Consider the following 16,183-nt stretch of genomic DNA (forward strand, 5'->3'; position numbering starts at 1 on the left):
TTCTTACGATAAGGAATCTCTTGATCCAGCTAAGTACCCTTCCCCCAATCCCGAAATATTCAAGGATGTTTAGTAGTATTTTATGGTTTACCATATCAAACGCACTAGACATGTTGAATTGTGGTAAGAGTACACTTTTGCCTGTTGCAATTTCTTGTTTGAATTTGGTTAGGAGAGTGATTATTACTGTTTCGGTGCTGTGGTTGGAGCGAAATCCTGATTGTGATTTGTGTAGTATTGAGAATTTGTTTAAGTAGTCGGTAAGTTGCTTGGTTACCATGCTTTACAACAGTTTGACTACCAGGGGGATGGATGCTACAAGGCGATAGTTGGTGATTTCATTTGCTTTTTTCTTTGGATCTTTAGGTATTGGGGTGAGTAGTATGTTACCTTTATCCTTAGGAAAGATTCCATGTTGCAGCATGTAGTTTAGGTGTGATGTGAGGTCTGCTATGAAGCATTGAGGGGCTAATTTTATTAGGTAGTTGGGGCATGTGTCCAGTTTGCAATGGGATTTGGCGAACCTGTTGATTGCTTTCGCTACGATTTCTTCGGTGAGGAAGGCGAAGTTTATCCAGATTCGGTCTGCTGGGTATTCTCCAAGGATTGGATCCATGCAGTCCATGAATTTTTCGATATCGGTGGCAATCTTGTCGTTGAAATATTTAGCGAGTTTGTCAGTGGCTGGTGCGTCTGTGTTGGTTGTGGTAACCAATGTGGTATCTAGTAATTTATTCACAAGTTGGTATAATTTATGCGTGTCTTAAGCCCACCCACCCGAAGATGGACACTTCATAAATAACTTCCCCAAATACACTACTTATTACAAATTAACTCCACCCATATTACAACTGTCTCTGAAAAGAAAACCCCTCATTATCACAGGAATCCCCAGTCTTCTACTCACCAGCTAAGGTTACTGCTCTAATAATAAGAATCTCAGCCAACAGATCCATAGGCTGCTGTTCTCACTATATCACACCTGTTCATACCCATTTCAACCAATCAGGATGACTTTTATTCTCTGTAATAATTGTGGTGCTTTAGTTTCAAGACCAATTATCTGGAAACTTAAGGCTTGTCCTATCTGTCTGCAACTCACTAGATTAAAACACGAGCTCAGTAAAGTAAAACAGGAACTAGATGCACTTAAAGCAGCATCTAGGACCACACAATATCATACTGCACAGAATCATACCAAATTATCACCACTACCACAAAGGATAAAACCACCTAAAAATAGATGGATCACTGTAGGCTCAGGCAGACTTAGTTATGTGAGAAGAAAACATCCAACCTCACAAGTGTTGCCCCTACAAAACTCTTTTACTCCATTACAGCACTGTGATGTTCTTGAAAACAGAACGGAAGCCAAAGAAAAAACAATAAAAGTGGAACAAAAAGATATGAAGGTACCCAAAGAGAAAAGAAACCCCCAAATCACTAATGTTGAAACGCATACCAGGAAATGTAGATGGAAAGCGATGACCACAAATGCTCGCAGTCTAAGCAATAAAGTTCATGACCTTCAGGCCCTGATGTTGGAGGCAGACTTGGATGTTGTTGCAATCACGGAGACGTGGCTCAATGGTTCCCATGAATGGGATGCAAATATACCAGGCTATAATCTATTTAGGAAGGATAGAGAGGGTCGTAAAGGTGGAGGAGTAGCTCTGTATGTGAGGAATGATATCACTGCGACTGAAATGACAGGGACCTGGGGAAAGGAAGAAGCGATATGGATCACCTTAAAAAGAGATCATAGAACCTCTGTCCACGTGGGTGTTGTCTACAGACCTCTGACAAAATTGGAGGAACTAGATAAAGACCTGATCGCAGATATTCAAAAGTTGGGAAACAAGAGAGAGGTGCTGTTGCTGGGAGATTTCAATCTGCCGGATGTAGATTGGAAGGTTCCGTCTGCGGAATCGGAAAGAAGTAGAGAGATCGTGGATGCTTTACAAAGCGGTTTGCTCAGACAAATGGTGACAGAACCCACGAGGGAGGGAGCGATGCTGGATCTGGTGCTCACAAATGAGGATAACGTGTCAAATATCCGAGTGGGTGCCCACCTGGGCAGCAGTGACCATCAAACGGTTTGGTTTGATATTACAGCTAAAGTGGAGAGCGGCCACTCAAAACTCAAAGTTCTGGATTTCAAGCGTGCTGACTTTAGTAAAATGGGGGAATACCTGAGGAAGGAGATGATGGGCTGGGAGGAAATACGAGAAGTGGAAGGACAGTGGTCCAGGCTGAAAGAAGCTATAAATAAGGCCACAAACCTTTATGTAAGCAAAGTAAATAAAAGCAAGAGAAAAAGGAAACCGATATGGTTCTCCAAGCAAGTGGTTCAGAAAATAAAGGCTAAAGAGTTGGCATTCCAGAAACACAGAAAAACTCAAGAAAAGGAACACATGGAGGAATACCGGATGAAACTGAAAGAAGCCAAGAGAGAGATACGACTGGCAAAAGCGCAAGTGGAAGAACAAATGGCTAGAAATGTAAGGAGGGGTGACAAAAATTTCTTCAGGTATATTAGTGAAAGGAGAATGACTAAAAAGGGAATTGTGAGACTAAAAGATACTGCGAACCGCTATGTGGAAAATGATGAAGAAAAAGCAAATTTGCTAAATAGATGCTTTTGTTCTGTTTTCACAGAAGAAAATCCTGGAGAAGGACCGCGATGGACTGGAAATAGTACAAATGAGAATGAAGTGGATAGAGCACCGTTCACGGAAGAAAGTATGTATCATCAACTTGAAAAGCTAAAGGTGGACAAAGCCATGGGACCGGACGGGATCCACCCCAGGATGTTGAGGGAGCTCAGAGAGGTTTTGGCGGGTCCTCTTAAAGATTTGTTTAATATATCCTTGCAGACGGGAAAGGTTCCGAGGGATTGGAGAACGGCGGAGGTGGTCCCTCTTCACAAAAGTGGTGATAGGGAAGAAGCTGGAAACTACAGGCCGGTAAGCCTCACTTCGGTTATTGGAAAAGTAATGGAAGTGATGCTGAAGGAAAGGACAGTGAATTTCCTGGAAGCCAATAAGTTGCAAGATCCAACATGGTTTTACCAAAGGGAAATCGTGCCAAATGAATCTCATTGAGTTCTTTGATTGGGTGACAGGATAATTGAATCAGGGACGAGCTATGGACACAATCTACTTAGATTTCAGCAAAGTTTTTGACACGGTTCCCCACAGGAGGCTCTTAAATAAACTGGATGAGCTGAAGATAGGACCTGAAATGGTGAACTGGATTAGGAACTGGTTGACGGACAGACGCCAGAGGGTGGTGATGAATTGAATTCACTCGGAGGAGGAAAAGGTGAGTAGTGGAGTGCCTCAGGGATCGGTGCTGGGGCCCATTCTGTTCAATATATTTGTAAGTGACATTGCCGAAGGGTTAGAAGGTAAAGTTTGCCTATTTGCAGATGATACTAAGATCTGTAACAGAGTGGACACCCGGGAGGGAGTGGAAAACATGAAAATGGATCTGAGGAAGCTAGAAGAATGGTCTAAGGCTTGGCAATTAAAATTCAATGTGAAGAAATGCAAAGTGATGCACTTAGGGAATAGAAATCCATGGGAGAAGTATGTGTTAGGCGGGGAGAGTCTGATAGGTACGGGCGGAGAGAGGGATCTTGGGGTGATAGTATCTGAGGATTTGAAGGCGACGAAACAGTGTGACAAGGCGGTGGCCGTAGCTAGAAGGTTGTTAGGTTGTATAGAGAGAGGTGTGACCAGCAGAAGAAAGGGGGTGTTGATGCCCCTGTATAAGTCGCTGGTGAGGCCCCACCTGGAGTATTGTGTTCAGTTTTGGAGGCTGTATCTTGTTAAGGATGTAAAAAGAATTGAAGCGGTGCAAAGAAAAGCTATGAGAATGGTAAGGGATTTGCGTTACAAGACGTATGAGGAGAGACTTGATGACCTGAACATGTATACTCTGGAAGAAAGGAGTAACAGGGGTGATATGATACAGACGTTCAAATATTTGAAAAGTATTAATCCGCAAATGAACCTTTTCCGGAGGTGCAAAGGCAGTAGAACGAGAGGACATGAAATGAGATTGAAGGGGGGCAGACTCAAGAAAAATGTCAGGAAGTATTTTTCACGGAGAGAGTAGTGGATGCTTGGATTGCCCTCCCGCGGGACGTGGTGGAAATGAAAATGGTAACGGAATTCAAACATGCGTGGGATAAGCATAAAGGAATCCTGTGCTGAAGGAATGGATCCTCAGGAGCTTAGTCAAGATCGGGAGGCGGGGCTGGTGGTTGGGAGGCGGGGATAGTGCTGGGCAGACTTATACGGTCTGTGCCAGAGCCAGTGGTTGGGAGGCGGGGCTGGTGGTTGGGAGGCGGGGATAGTGCTGGGCAGACTTATACGGTCTGTGCCAGAGCCGGTGGTTAGGAGGAGGGGCTGGTGGTTGGGAGGCGGGGATAGTGCTGGGCAGACTTATACGATCTGTGCCCTGAAGAGCACAGGTACAAATCAAAGTAGGGTATACACAAAAAGTAGCACATATGAGTTATCTTGTTGGGCAGACTGGATGGACCGTGCAGGTCTTTTTCTGCCGTCATCTACTATGTTACTATGTTACTTTGTAGTCTGGCCCTATCTTGGTTTTATAGTAAGACCTTTTAGTTTGTCTTATTGCATATTTGTATTTTCTTTGCATTTGTTTCCATGGTTATATGTGTGTGCATCTTTTATTTTTGTCCATGCTCGTTCAAGCCTCCTGGTTTGTGTTTTTAGTTTTTTCAGTTCTTCGTTATACCATGGTATCAAGTTGTGTCTACGTGAGGTTCTTGTTGTAGTGGTGCTATATCGTCTAATATGCTTCTGCATCTGTTATCCCAGTGTAGGAGATAGTGTGTCAAGTCCGTTTGTGCTTCCCATTCGTTGTTGTATATCTGTTGCCAAAATATTACAGAGTCTATTTTATTTATTTATTTATTTATTGCATTTGTATCCCACATTATCCCAACTTTTTGCGGGCTCAATGTGGCTTACAATTCATCGTGGATATGGGAAATAGAGGGGAACATACATTTATTATTAACAGAGAGTTTTGGATTAAATGATAGTAATAAAGGAAAATATAGTATAAAACATTTCTGGATAAGTCAGAGGTTATACAGTTACATGTGTTGCTCTTTGTTGTATATTTGACCTCTCATGGTGTAAGTTGTGCATTCATGTGTGTGGTGTGAGCCTTTTTTTTTCGCCATTGCAGGCTTATTTTTCGCCAAAATCGTTATATCCACACTAGCCCACTCCTCAAGTCACTTCACTGGCTTCCTGTCCGCTTCCGTATACAGTTCAAACTTCACTTACTGACCTTTAAATGCATCCATTCTGCAGCCCCCCATTACCTCTCCACTCTCATCTCTTCCTACATTCCTCCCCGTGACCTCCGCTCACTGGATAAATCTCTCTTGTTGCCTCCCTTCTCCTCCACTGCTAACTCCAGGCTTCGTTCCTTTTCTCTTGCGGCACCTTATGCCTGGAATAAACTTCTTGAGCCTGTACGTCTAGCTCCATCTCTACCTGTTTTCAAATCTATGCTGAAAACCCACCTTTTCACTGCTGCTTTTGGCTCCTAGCCACTACTCATTTGCCTTCCCTCTTGTTCCTTCTCACCCAGTACTTCCCTCGCCCTTAATTGTCTCGTCTGTCTGTATTATTTTAGATTGTAAGCTCTATTGAGCAGGGACTGTCTCTCTGTGTCAGATGTTCAGTGCTGTGTGCGTCTGGTAGCGCTATACAAATGCTAATAATAATAATAATAATGTTAAATTTGTGGTGGTCCGACCATGGTGTTTCAGTCCATTTTGTATCTGATGGTATTAGGTATAGGTCAGAAGTCAGTTTATTTGTAATAAGGTCGAGTGTGTTCCCTTTGACATGGGTTGCTTGCATTTGTGACCAGTTAAAGCCCCATAATTGGAGGAATTCCATGCATTCCCGTGCATTGGTAGAGTTGGGGTCTTCTAGATGTAGGTTTATGTCACCTATTATAAGTATGTTGGAGTTAGATATACAGGTGTTTGATATAAAGTCCATGAAGTGTGTTTGGCAGTCATACTAGTACCCTGGTGGTCTGTAAAACAATACACAGTTTAAGTGGTTTAGTAGGGTTGAATGTTGATTCTAACTGAGGCAATTTCAAGTTGGGGTGTTATGGACTCGACAACGGTTTCTACGGTGAAATGGGATCTGTGGATTAATGCTATGCCTCCGCCTCTTTTTTCTTTTCTTGTCCAGTGAGTGATTTTATAGGCTGGGGGGCATAGATCAAAGATTATGGGGTCCTTTTGATCGTGGATCCAGGTTTCGGTGATAAGTAGTAGGTCAAGATTGTCTGACGTGATCCAGTCTGCTATAATTGTTGTTTTGTTAACTGCTGATCTGGCGTTTATATATCCCACTTTAATTTTTTGATAGGGGTCTGCTGTTTTCGAGGTTGTATTGATTTTTGTTAATTGTCTGTTCTCTTGTAGTATGGGTTTGTTATGATTTCTCTTTCCTTTGTGTTGATTTTGTCCTTGTATTGGAGGTCTTCCATTATTTTGGTTATTGTTCATTTGGTAGAATGTGTTATATCTGGGCAGTCTTTTGATGTTGTGTATTGTGGGTATGATATTGGTTTCTGTGAGAGGGGTGGTTAGCGTGTAGTGGATCAGGGATAAGGAGTATATTGTTAGGAGTAATTTGACGGTGTTCATTGTGTTATTGATTCTCTTTGGGCTACTTGGTGACCGCTTTGGTGGTTATGTTGTTGGGCTTTGTCCTTAGGATGGTTTCTATGGAGGTCTAAAGTGTTTCTACAGTTCTATTATGTTGTTGAGCGGGTTAGTTGATTGAAAGTGTTTAGCTTGCTCATAAATTTGATGTGCAGGTGTATTTTCCTGTGGATCATTAGTTTACTCACATTTGGATGCTCAGATGTTTACTTATGGGTCTGAGATTTGAAGGTGTTTCAATAATTGCAGGTATGAGACTAGTGGTGTGGTGGCTTTAAGGGGAGTAATTGAGCCAGTTGATCCCGGTGAGCCAGTTAGTGTAGTTGTTAAGTTATGCCGCCGCTGGCCCTTCGTGGGAAGAGGTTCACTTGCCTCTCCTTTGTATGGGGTGGTATCGACTCTACCGTCGGTCAGATCAAATTTGGATCAGGTTCCTTCACTCGGTCATTGAGTTATATCAGGGTCTGTCCTGCTCCGTGGCCATCTCGGGAGTATCCCTGCTCCACCTCCGCGTGCACTCAGCTCATCGTTCTTCCCTCGCTTCCTCAGTTTCTACTATTTTGTCCAGCTTACTGGTCTGTAATTTCCCGGATCAACCCAAGAACCTTTTTTAAAAATCGTTGTCACACTGGCCACCCTCCAATCTTCAGATACTATGGACGATTTTAACGACAGGTTACAAATTACTAACAGCAAATTTCAAGCTTGAGTTAGTACATAAGTACATAATTATTGCCATACTGGGACAGACCAAAGGTCCATCAAGCCCAGCATCCTGTTTCCAACAATGGCCAATCCAGGTCACAAATACCTGGCAAGATCCCAAAAAAGTACAAAACATTCTATACTGCTTATCCCAGATATAGTGGATTTTCCCCAAGTCCAATTTTATAATGTTCTATGGACTTTTCCTTCAGGAAGTCGTCCAAACCTTTTTTAAACTACTAAGCTATCCGCCTTGACCACATTCTCTGGCAACAAATTCCAGAGTTTAATTACACATTGAGTGAAGAAATATTTTCTCTGACTCGTTTTAAATTTACTACTTTGTAGCTTCATCGCATGCCCCCTACTCCTAGTATTTTTGGAAAGCGTAAACAGACTCTTCACATCTACCCGTTCAACTCCACTCATTATTTTATAGACCTCTATCATATTTCCTCTCAGTCGCCTTTTCTCCAAGCTGAAGAGCCCTAGCCGCTTTAGCCTTTCCTCATAGGGAAGTCATCCCATCATTTTCGTCGCCCTTCTCTGCACCTTTTCTAATTCCACTATATCTTTTTTGAGATGCGGCAACCAGAATTGAACATAATATTCGAGGTGCGGTCGCACCATGGACAGATACAAAGGCATTATAACGTCCTCATTTTTGTTTTCCATTCCTTTCCTAATAATACCTAACATTCTATTTGCTTTCTTAGCCGCAGCAGCACACTGAGCAGAAGGTTTCAACATATCATCAACGACGACACCTAGATCCCTTTCTTGGTCTGTGACTCCTAACGTGGAACCTTGCATGACGTAGCTGTAATTCGGGTTCCTCTTTCTCACATGCATCACTTTGCACTTGCTCACATTAAACGTCATCTGCCATTTAGATGCCCAGCCTCTCAGCCTCATAAGGTCCTCTTGTAATTTTTCACAATCCTCCTGCGATTTAACAACTTTGAATAACTTTGTGTCATCAGCAAATTTAATTACCTCACTAGTTGCTCCCATCTCTAGGTCATTTATAAATATGCTAAAAAGCAGTGGTCCCAGCACAGACCCCTTGGGAACCCCACTAACTACCCTTCTCCATTGAGAATACTGACCATTTAACCCTACTCTCTGTTTTCTATCTTTTAACCAGTTTTTAATCCACAATAGAACACTACCTCCTATCCCAAGACTCTCTGATTTCCTCTGGAGTCTTTCATGAGGTACTTTGTCAAATGCCTTCTGAAAATCCAGATACACAATATCAACTGGCTCACCTTTATCCACATGTTTGTTCACCCCTTCAAAGAAATTTAATAGATTGGTACCATTCTTTGAGTACCGTTGGATGTATGCCATCCAGTCCAGGTGATTTACTATTTAATTTGTCAGTTTGGCTCAGTACATCTTCCAGGTTCACCCACATTTCTTCAGTTCCTCTGCATCATCCCCCTTGAAAAACATTTCTGATACAGGCAGGTCTTTTACACAAAGACAAAAGCAAAGAATTCATTCAGTTTCTCTGCTATGACATTGTCCTCCCTGAGCGCCCCTTTTTCTGCTTCTGATGTACCTGAAAAAGTTATTACTGTGAGTTTTAGCCTCTGTGGCAAGTTTCTTTTCATATTCTCTTTTAGCTTTCTTTATTAATGCATCTGATTTGCCAGTGTTTATGTTGCTTCTTATTTTCTTCATTTGGATCCTTTTGCCATTCTTTGAAAGACAACCTTTGTCTATAATAGTCTCTTTTTCTTCACATTTTAACCACGCTGGCTGTCATTTTTTCTTCTCTCCACTTTTGCAAATAAGTGGAATGCATCTGGACTGGTTTTCTAAGATGGTATTTTTGAATAACATCCATGCCTGATATAAAGGGGCATAATCGAACGGAAACGTCTATCTCCATGGGCGTTTATCTCCGAGAACGGGTCCGTGAAGGGGCGGACCGAACTGTATTTTCGCAAAAAATAGACGTCCATGTTTTATTCGACAATTTGTGAGCTGGGCGTTTTTGTTTTTTCAGTGATAATGGAAAATGAAAGCGCCCAGCTCAAAAACGAATAACTCCAAGACATTTATTCGTGGGAGGGGCCAGGATCGTAGTGCACTGGTCCCCCTCACATGCCAGGACACCAACCGGGCACCCTAGGGGGCACTTTTACAAAAACAAAAAAAAAGGTAAAAGAGCTCCCAGGTGCATAGCACCCTTCCTTGTGTGTTGAGCCCCCCCAAATCCCCCTCAAAACCCACTGCCCACAAGTCTACACCATTACTATAGCCCTAAGGGGTGAAGGGGGGCACCTACATGTGGGTACAGTGGGTTTGGGGGGCGGTTTGGAGGGCTCCCATTTACCAGCACAAGTGTAACAGGTGGGGGGGGGGGATGGGCCTGGGTCCACCTGCCTGAAGTCCACTGCACCCCCTAATAACTGCTCCAGTGACCTGCATACTGCTGCCAGGGAGGTGGGTATGACATTTGAGGGTGAAAATAAAAAGTTGTGAAATGGCATATTTTGTGGTGGGAGGGGGTTTGTGGCCACTGGGGGAGTCAGGGGAGGTCATCCCCGATTCCCTCCAGTGGTCATCTGGTCATTTAGGGCACTTATTGGGGCCTTATTCGTGGAAAACAGGGTCCAGAAAAAGTGCCCTAAATTCTCGCTACAAACACATATTTTTTTTCCATTATCGGCGAAAGGCGCCATCTCTGATCGGCCGATAACCACGCCCCAGTTCCGCCTTCACCACGCCTTCGACACGCCCCCATCAACTTTCTCCGCATTCGCGACGGAGTGCAGTTGAAAACGTCCAAATTCGGCTTTCGATTATACCGCTTTATTCGTTTTGTGAGATAAACGTCTATCTCCCGATTTGGGTCACAATATAGGCATTTTTCTATTTCGATTATAAGCAGGATAGTATCCTAACCTTACCAGCCGATCCTTTTAGTTTTAACCATTTTCCTCATTTTATTATAGTCACCCTTTCGAAATTAAATGCAGCTACAGTAGATTTCCTTTGCGGGTTCATCCCAAATAGTAGCTCAAACTTGATCATGTTATGATCACTGTTTCCCAGGGGACCCAATACTACCACCTCTCGCACTATACCCTGCACTCCACCAAGCACCAGATCCAAAATGGCTCCTCCTCTCGTCGGTTCCTGGACCAGCTAGCACTCCCTGCTGTAACATTTATCCAGTTAATATAGGTGTAGTTGAAATCACCCATTATTATAGTGTTGCCCAATTTGCCAGCTTTCCTAATCTCTGTAAACATTTATTCATCCGTCTGTTCATTCTTTCGCGGCAGACGTTAGTACAGTCCTACAACAATATTCTTTCCCTTCACACATGGAATTTCTATTCATAATGATTCCACACTACTATCTGTTTCATGTGGAATGCTTATTTAATTTGATTCAATTCCCTCTTTAACATATAGCACAACCTCCATCCAATTTGATCTTCTCTCTCATTGGGATACAATTTGTACCCTGTTAACAGTGTCCCATTGATTGTCCTCTTTCCACCAATTCTCTGAGATGCCTATTATATCTACCTTATCATTTAGTGCTACATACTCTAACTTCCCCATCTTATTTTTTAGGCTTCTAGCATTTGTATACAGGCACTTCAAATTGTGTTCCTTCCTTTGATCTTCAAGCAGCTTAGAAGTTGAAGGGAATAATTCAAATCCTTTATCTGCTCTTTTCAGCATTGTTGAAACCTCTCTACTGGGATTCCCTAAATGTCCAGTTTCAGTAGTTTCCTTCAAGGATACTCTACACCAAACTATGTGCTACTAGGCGACTGTTGGCTTTCCCCCCATTCTAGTTTAAAAGCTGCTCTATCTCCTTTTTAAAAGTTAGTGCCAGCAGCCTGGTTCCATCTCGGTTAAGGTGGAGCCCATCCTTTCGGAACAGTTTCACACTTTCACAGAATATCGCCAGTTCCTAACAAGTGGGGGTCTACCACTGGCTGAATTATGCCCAACAGGTTTCAACATCCAACATCAACCAAGATCAGGAAAACGGGGTGGAGGGGTAGCAGTCTTGATTCGGGATACAATCAAACTGTGTGGCATATCTATCCCCCAGCTACATGAATCAGAATCTCTTTTAATCCACTTGAAGAGGAGAAACCAATCTGGCCTGCTCATGTTTATTTTATTTTTTATTTAGATTTGCTTACACCTTTTTCAGTAGTAGCTCAAGGTAAGTTACATTCAGGAACTCGGATATTTCTCTGTCCAAGAGGGCTCACAATCTAAGTTTGTACCTGAGGCAATGGAGGGTTAAGTGACTTGCCCAAGATCACAAGGAGCAGCAGTGGGATTTGAACTGGGCCACCTCTGGATTGTAGACTGGTGCTCTAAACACTAGGCCACTCCTCCACTCCACTGTTATACCGAGCACCTTGTAACAACATATATCTGTGCAAGAACTCCAAGACCTGATTATTCAAGTGACAATTACCCTAGGCTGGTGATCATGGGAGACTTCATCTACACATCAAAACCCCAGATACCACCACAGCTGCCTTTCTGGACACGATGACAGCACTAGGGTTTACACAGGTGATCATCTCCAACCCACGAAAAGGGTCACATACTAGACCTGGAGGCTCATTTTCAAAGCACTTAGCCTCCCAAAGTTCCATAGAAACCTATGGAACTTAGCTCCCCAAGTGCTTTGAAAATATGCCTCCTGGTATTCTACAAAGGGGTGGACATCCCAGAATTCTGGGATAAACAGTATTGAAATAACACCCCTATCATGGTCAGACCATTTTCTAATTAAATTCTCCTAAGTACCACCTGAAACAAATGGCACCTCCCAGAGTTTGGAAGATCAGAGACAAAAATAGCTGACCATGAGAATTTTCTAGAGGCCTTGAACTATCTACATGTGGATGAAATGACGACTACAGTGTCAGAACAAGTTGACATCTGGAATACACACTTAGCCAAGACCTTAGAGAAAACAGCACCACTAAAAAGATCTTATGCCCCTCTCACAAACACTCCACCTTGGTTTTCTCCGAGAACTTTCCGATCCTTAAATGCAAAGGACGAAAAACTGGAAAGGAGATGGTGTAAATCTTGCCTGGATGAAGACATGCTAAACTGTAGGAAGCACATGGCAAAGTAACCGCCAAGCGTTAACAGCAACCAAAAACAGTATTTCCTTCAATGCATTGCACCAGACTGCCAATTCAACCAAGCAATTGTTCAGTGTAGTAAACAGCCTACTGCAACCCTCCACAACAGAACCAGCCTGCCCAGTCTAAACTCAACTGCAATGATTTTGCTGCATACTTTGACAACAAAATTTACAGATTTCAGGCAATCCCACCCAGTCCCCAACCAGTCAACCAGGGGTGCACAAACTCGCCCCCTCCTGACAGAGGACAGGTTGGACACTTTTAACCCAATGACAGAGGAGGGCCTTGACAAAATCCTGAGATCTTTGACCAACTACCTGCTCCCTCGACCCCTGCCATCAAAATAGTGCAGCAGCCAAGTATGGGCCTCATAGAAGGCGCCACAAAAATTGTGAACACCTCTTTTTCTAATGGGCACTACCAACAGCCTTAAAAAAGGCAGTGGTTCGCCCTCTGCTAAAGAAAAACAATCTTGACCAGGACAAACTTGAAAGTTACAGGCCAGTATCCAACATCCCTGTTTCTAGGGAAACTCATAGAACAAACAGTCTGTGTTCAACTTAATGACTAGCTAGCAGAGAGAAACTAATTAGATCCATGTCAATCTGGATTTCAGACACAGTTATGGAACAGAAATGGTACCTTGTATCCCGACAGAAACCAAACCAAGGGGATCGCCTCGATGTTAGTACTGCTAGATTTCTCAGCAGCTTTTGACAATGTGGATGTAAATAATTTGCGTCTTCCCACTAATTACTCTGACCTTGTATCCCCCCCCCCCCCCCCCAGACTGCCTTAAACAGTCTGGGTATTAAACAAGCTCCATAATCAGAAGGGCACTGGGATTTAGTGAATAGGAGAAATAGTTTATTACCATCTTACCAAAAGCAATACAGGTATTAGGCATACATATCTGGAACATAGTGGGAGCAGGGCTTCGTGACACATAGCAGGTGTAGTCAGTCTTCTCTCTTCAGCCTTCTGCCTTCCTGCCCTCTGCTCTCATTCTCTTCTGCACACATACCCTGGCTAACAGCGGCTTTTATACTTTTCTGGTCCCAGAGATCCCGATGAACCACTGCAAGACTTCGCATGCAACTGCTATACATCCTGAACATCACAGTTTTAATTGCCAGGATGTTTCCCTTTCCTAAGGATCAATATCTTAGATGGTAATGATTCTAAATGTTGCCAAGTTCCTCTGGCCCCCCTGGATGATCTCACCCTGCTTGCAGCTGACCCACTATGGTCTGCGTAAGCCAAAACATCTTTGTTCACACTTTTTTATTACCATTCTGTTAATTTCCTTGTGCAACCTGCTGTTTTGAGAACAGATTCCGGCCCCCTGCCAGCTTAATTCAGCTGCAGTGACCTAATTCATGTCAAGAGATGGTTTCTGATTTTTAGAGGCCTAGCTCTTAGCTGTAAGCCTGAGCCCTTGGCCTGTACTTCACTGAAAGCAAGTGACAGCATATTTCTACATTCCCCTCTTGCCGGGCCCCTAAGGGGGGGGCCGGCACATGTGACTTCTAGTAGGTGGCCATCCGTTCCAGAGGGCTCCTAGAGTTCTAGAGCCTGATGTGGGGATATGTATACCAGGTGACATAGTGAGAAACAAGGCAATAACAAGAGTCAGCATGTGGGTGCAAAGATATGTGCTGAATGTGATGCAGCACTGAGATTCCCCTTTACCATAACCAACCCAAGGAATCTAACTATCCTACAACTACCCCTCTGGTGTAGAGTGAAACTTGGAAACACAAGAATTCTGCTATTTGTCATACAATAATATCAACAATGTTGCGTACATACAATTGCAATCAACTAATATATAAAACTATCATTAGTCACTTTGATTTGCGTAAATATGGCTTTAAAACTGGTATAATAAGGTAGCAATGGTTAATTGTTGTAAAAAGGGTTAATATTGACCAAGTAATGAATAACTACTGCAGGTTAAACAGCAGTCATAATTATGAGCAAGATAATGGCAAATCTCTGAGTGTAATAGGTCTAGATCGTATATGAAGGCACTGTTGAGTTATAGCGTTTTTGGAAAATACATAGGAATATAATCTTCTCTTCCTTTGTTCCAGCAATAAGCTTGGTATCAACCATAAGCATCATACAGGACATAGTGGCCTGTAGGTTCTTTCTTGCTTAAAAGCAGTTGCAATTAACTGTTTACTAAACTTTTGATACAGGGTTTCTACAGCAACTGAGAAGTATAAAGGGTATACATTAGCAGTGCATAAAAACAGCTTGTGATATAAAGAGATAATTCAGTAAAAAGAATAGAATCTGTTGGAAAAGGTCCAATAATGATAGTTTTAAAATGTAAGTAGTTAGAAATTAGGTATTCAAAGTCATTTAAAATTTCATTGATCTGATAAGTAGACAATTTTGGCATCAGAGGATTTTATAAGTCGGTGTAGGTGGTTCTGGTATTGTGGAAACAGCAGTCTGTATACTGTTGAAAGATTCACTCAGGCAGGCAAGTGTGCATATGGAAGACATCTTTTTGTTACGTGCCTCACCTGTTCGACCGACGCTCCTCCCGCTAAGTCAACCTTCCTCAGCTCCGTCCAAAGGGACAAGGTTCAGTCTTAGGAGGGTCTGTTTCAGTTCCTAAGTCTGGCAGCCTTCATCCGGCTTGGAGCAAGGGCAGCAGCCATCTTGGCTAGCTCAGGAGGGGGCAGCCCTCGTGATAAACGAGAACAGGAAAGAACTCCATATTTGGTCTTGGCGGATCTCCTATGGGGGCAGCCATGTTGGATTCACCTGAGTTTGGTTTGCTCATATTGCTTCACTATTTAAAGCACTGCCTCCAGGCCTTCATTGCTTCGGCGTCAATTGTTCTGAGGAGTTGCTGTTGGAGTGTGTTCACTGACTTTTCTTCTGTTCCTGTTTACCTGTGCACCGGACCTTGGCTAGTTTCTCGGATTACACTTGTTGCTGTCTGCCTTGACCCTGGACTGATTTTGACTATTCTTGCCTGTCGGAGTACTGGTTCTGGGCTGTGTCTGTTTCCTGCCATCCTGATCAGACGGATGTGCAACCCTGGCTGGTTCCAGAAGTCCTAGTGGCCGCCTGCAGCTGGGAGCTCAACTCCCGGTGAACGGTGGGTCGCTTTCCAGGTGAAGCTAGGGGTTGTCTGGCTGCCTGACTGAGTGCGGTAGCACTCCATCTCTGCTGTGCTCTGTCGGGGCACAAGGGCTCACGACTACCGGGCCTCATAACAATTTGCATCCAGGAGACTTCTACTGAAAGCATCTCATGGGTTTCTAGACATTTAAACAGTCCATACAATAGTTGTTTCATTCTTTGCACAGTTCAAGGTATATGTATTTTAAATCTTACCATTGTGGTTTTCTGGGTAATCATGTCTGCTATAAACAAACCTGTACTATAAAATCATTAGACAGATACTATAAAAAAACAAATAGAGAAAGATACAAATCCAGAAAAAAAAGGAAAATAGTTTAACAGGACAGCTGTTTGTTTTCTTGCTTAATCTGGAATACGTCCTTCTGACATAGGTATCAGGTCAAGAAGTGGTGGCTGAGGGTTTAGGAGGAGTG

General features: G+C 43.1%; 1 protein-coding gene across 1 annotated transcript in view; it reads left to right on the top strand.

Annotated features, from left to right (window-relative positions):
* OTOG (otogelin) overlaps positions 1–16,183 on the top strand; it is a 706,015-nt gene that overhangs the window by 232,092 nt on the left and 457,740 nt on the right.

This window comes from Microcaecilia unicolor, chromosome 4, assembly GCF_901765095.1.
Source record: "Microcaecilia unicolor chromosome 4, aMicUni1.1, whole genome shotgun sequence".
Taxonomy (NCBI): domain Eukaryota; kingdom Metazoa; phylum Chordata; class Amphibia; order Gymnophiona; family Siphonopidae; genus Microcaecilia; species Microcaecilia unicolor.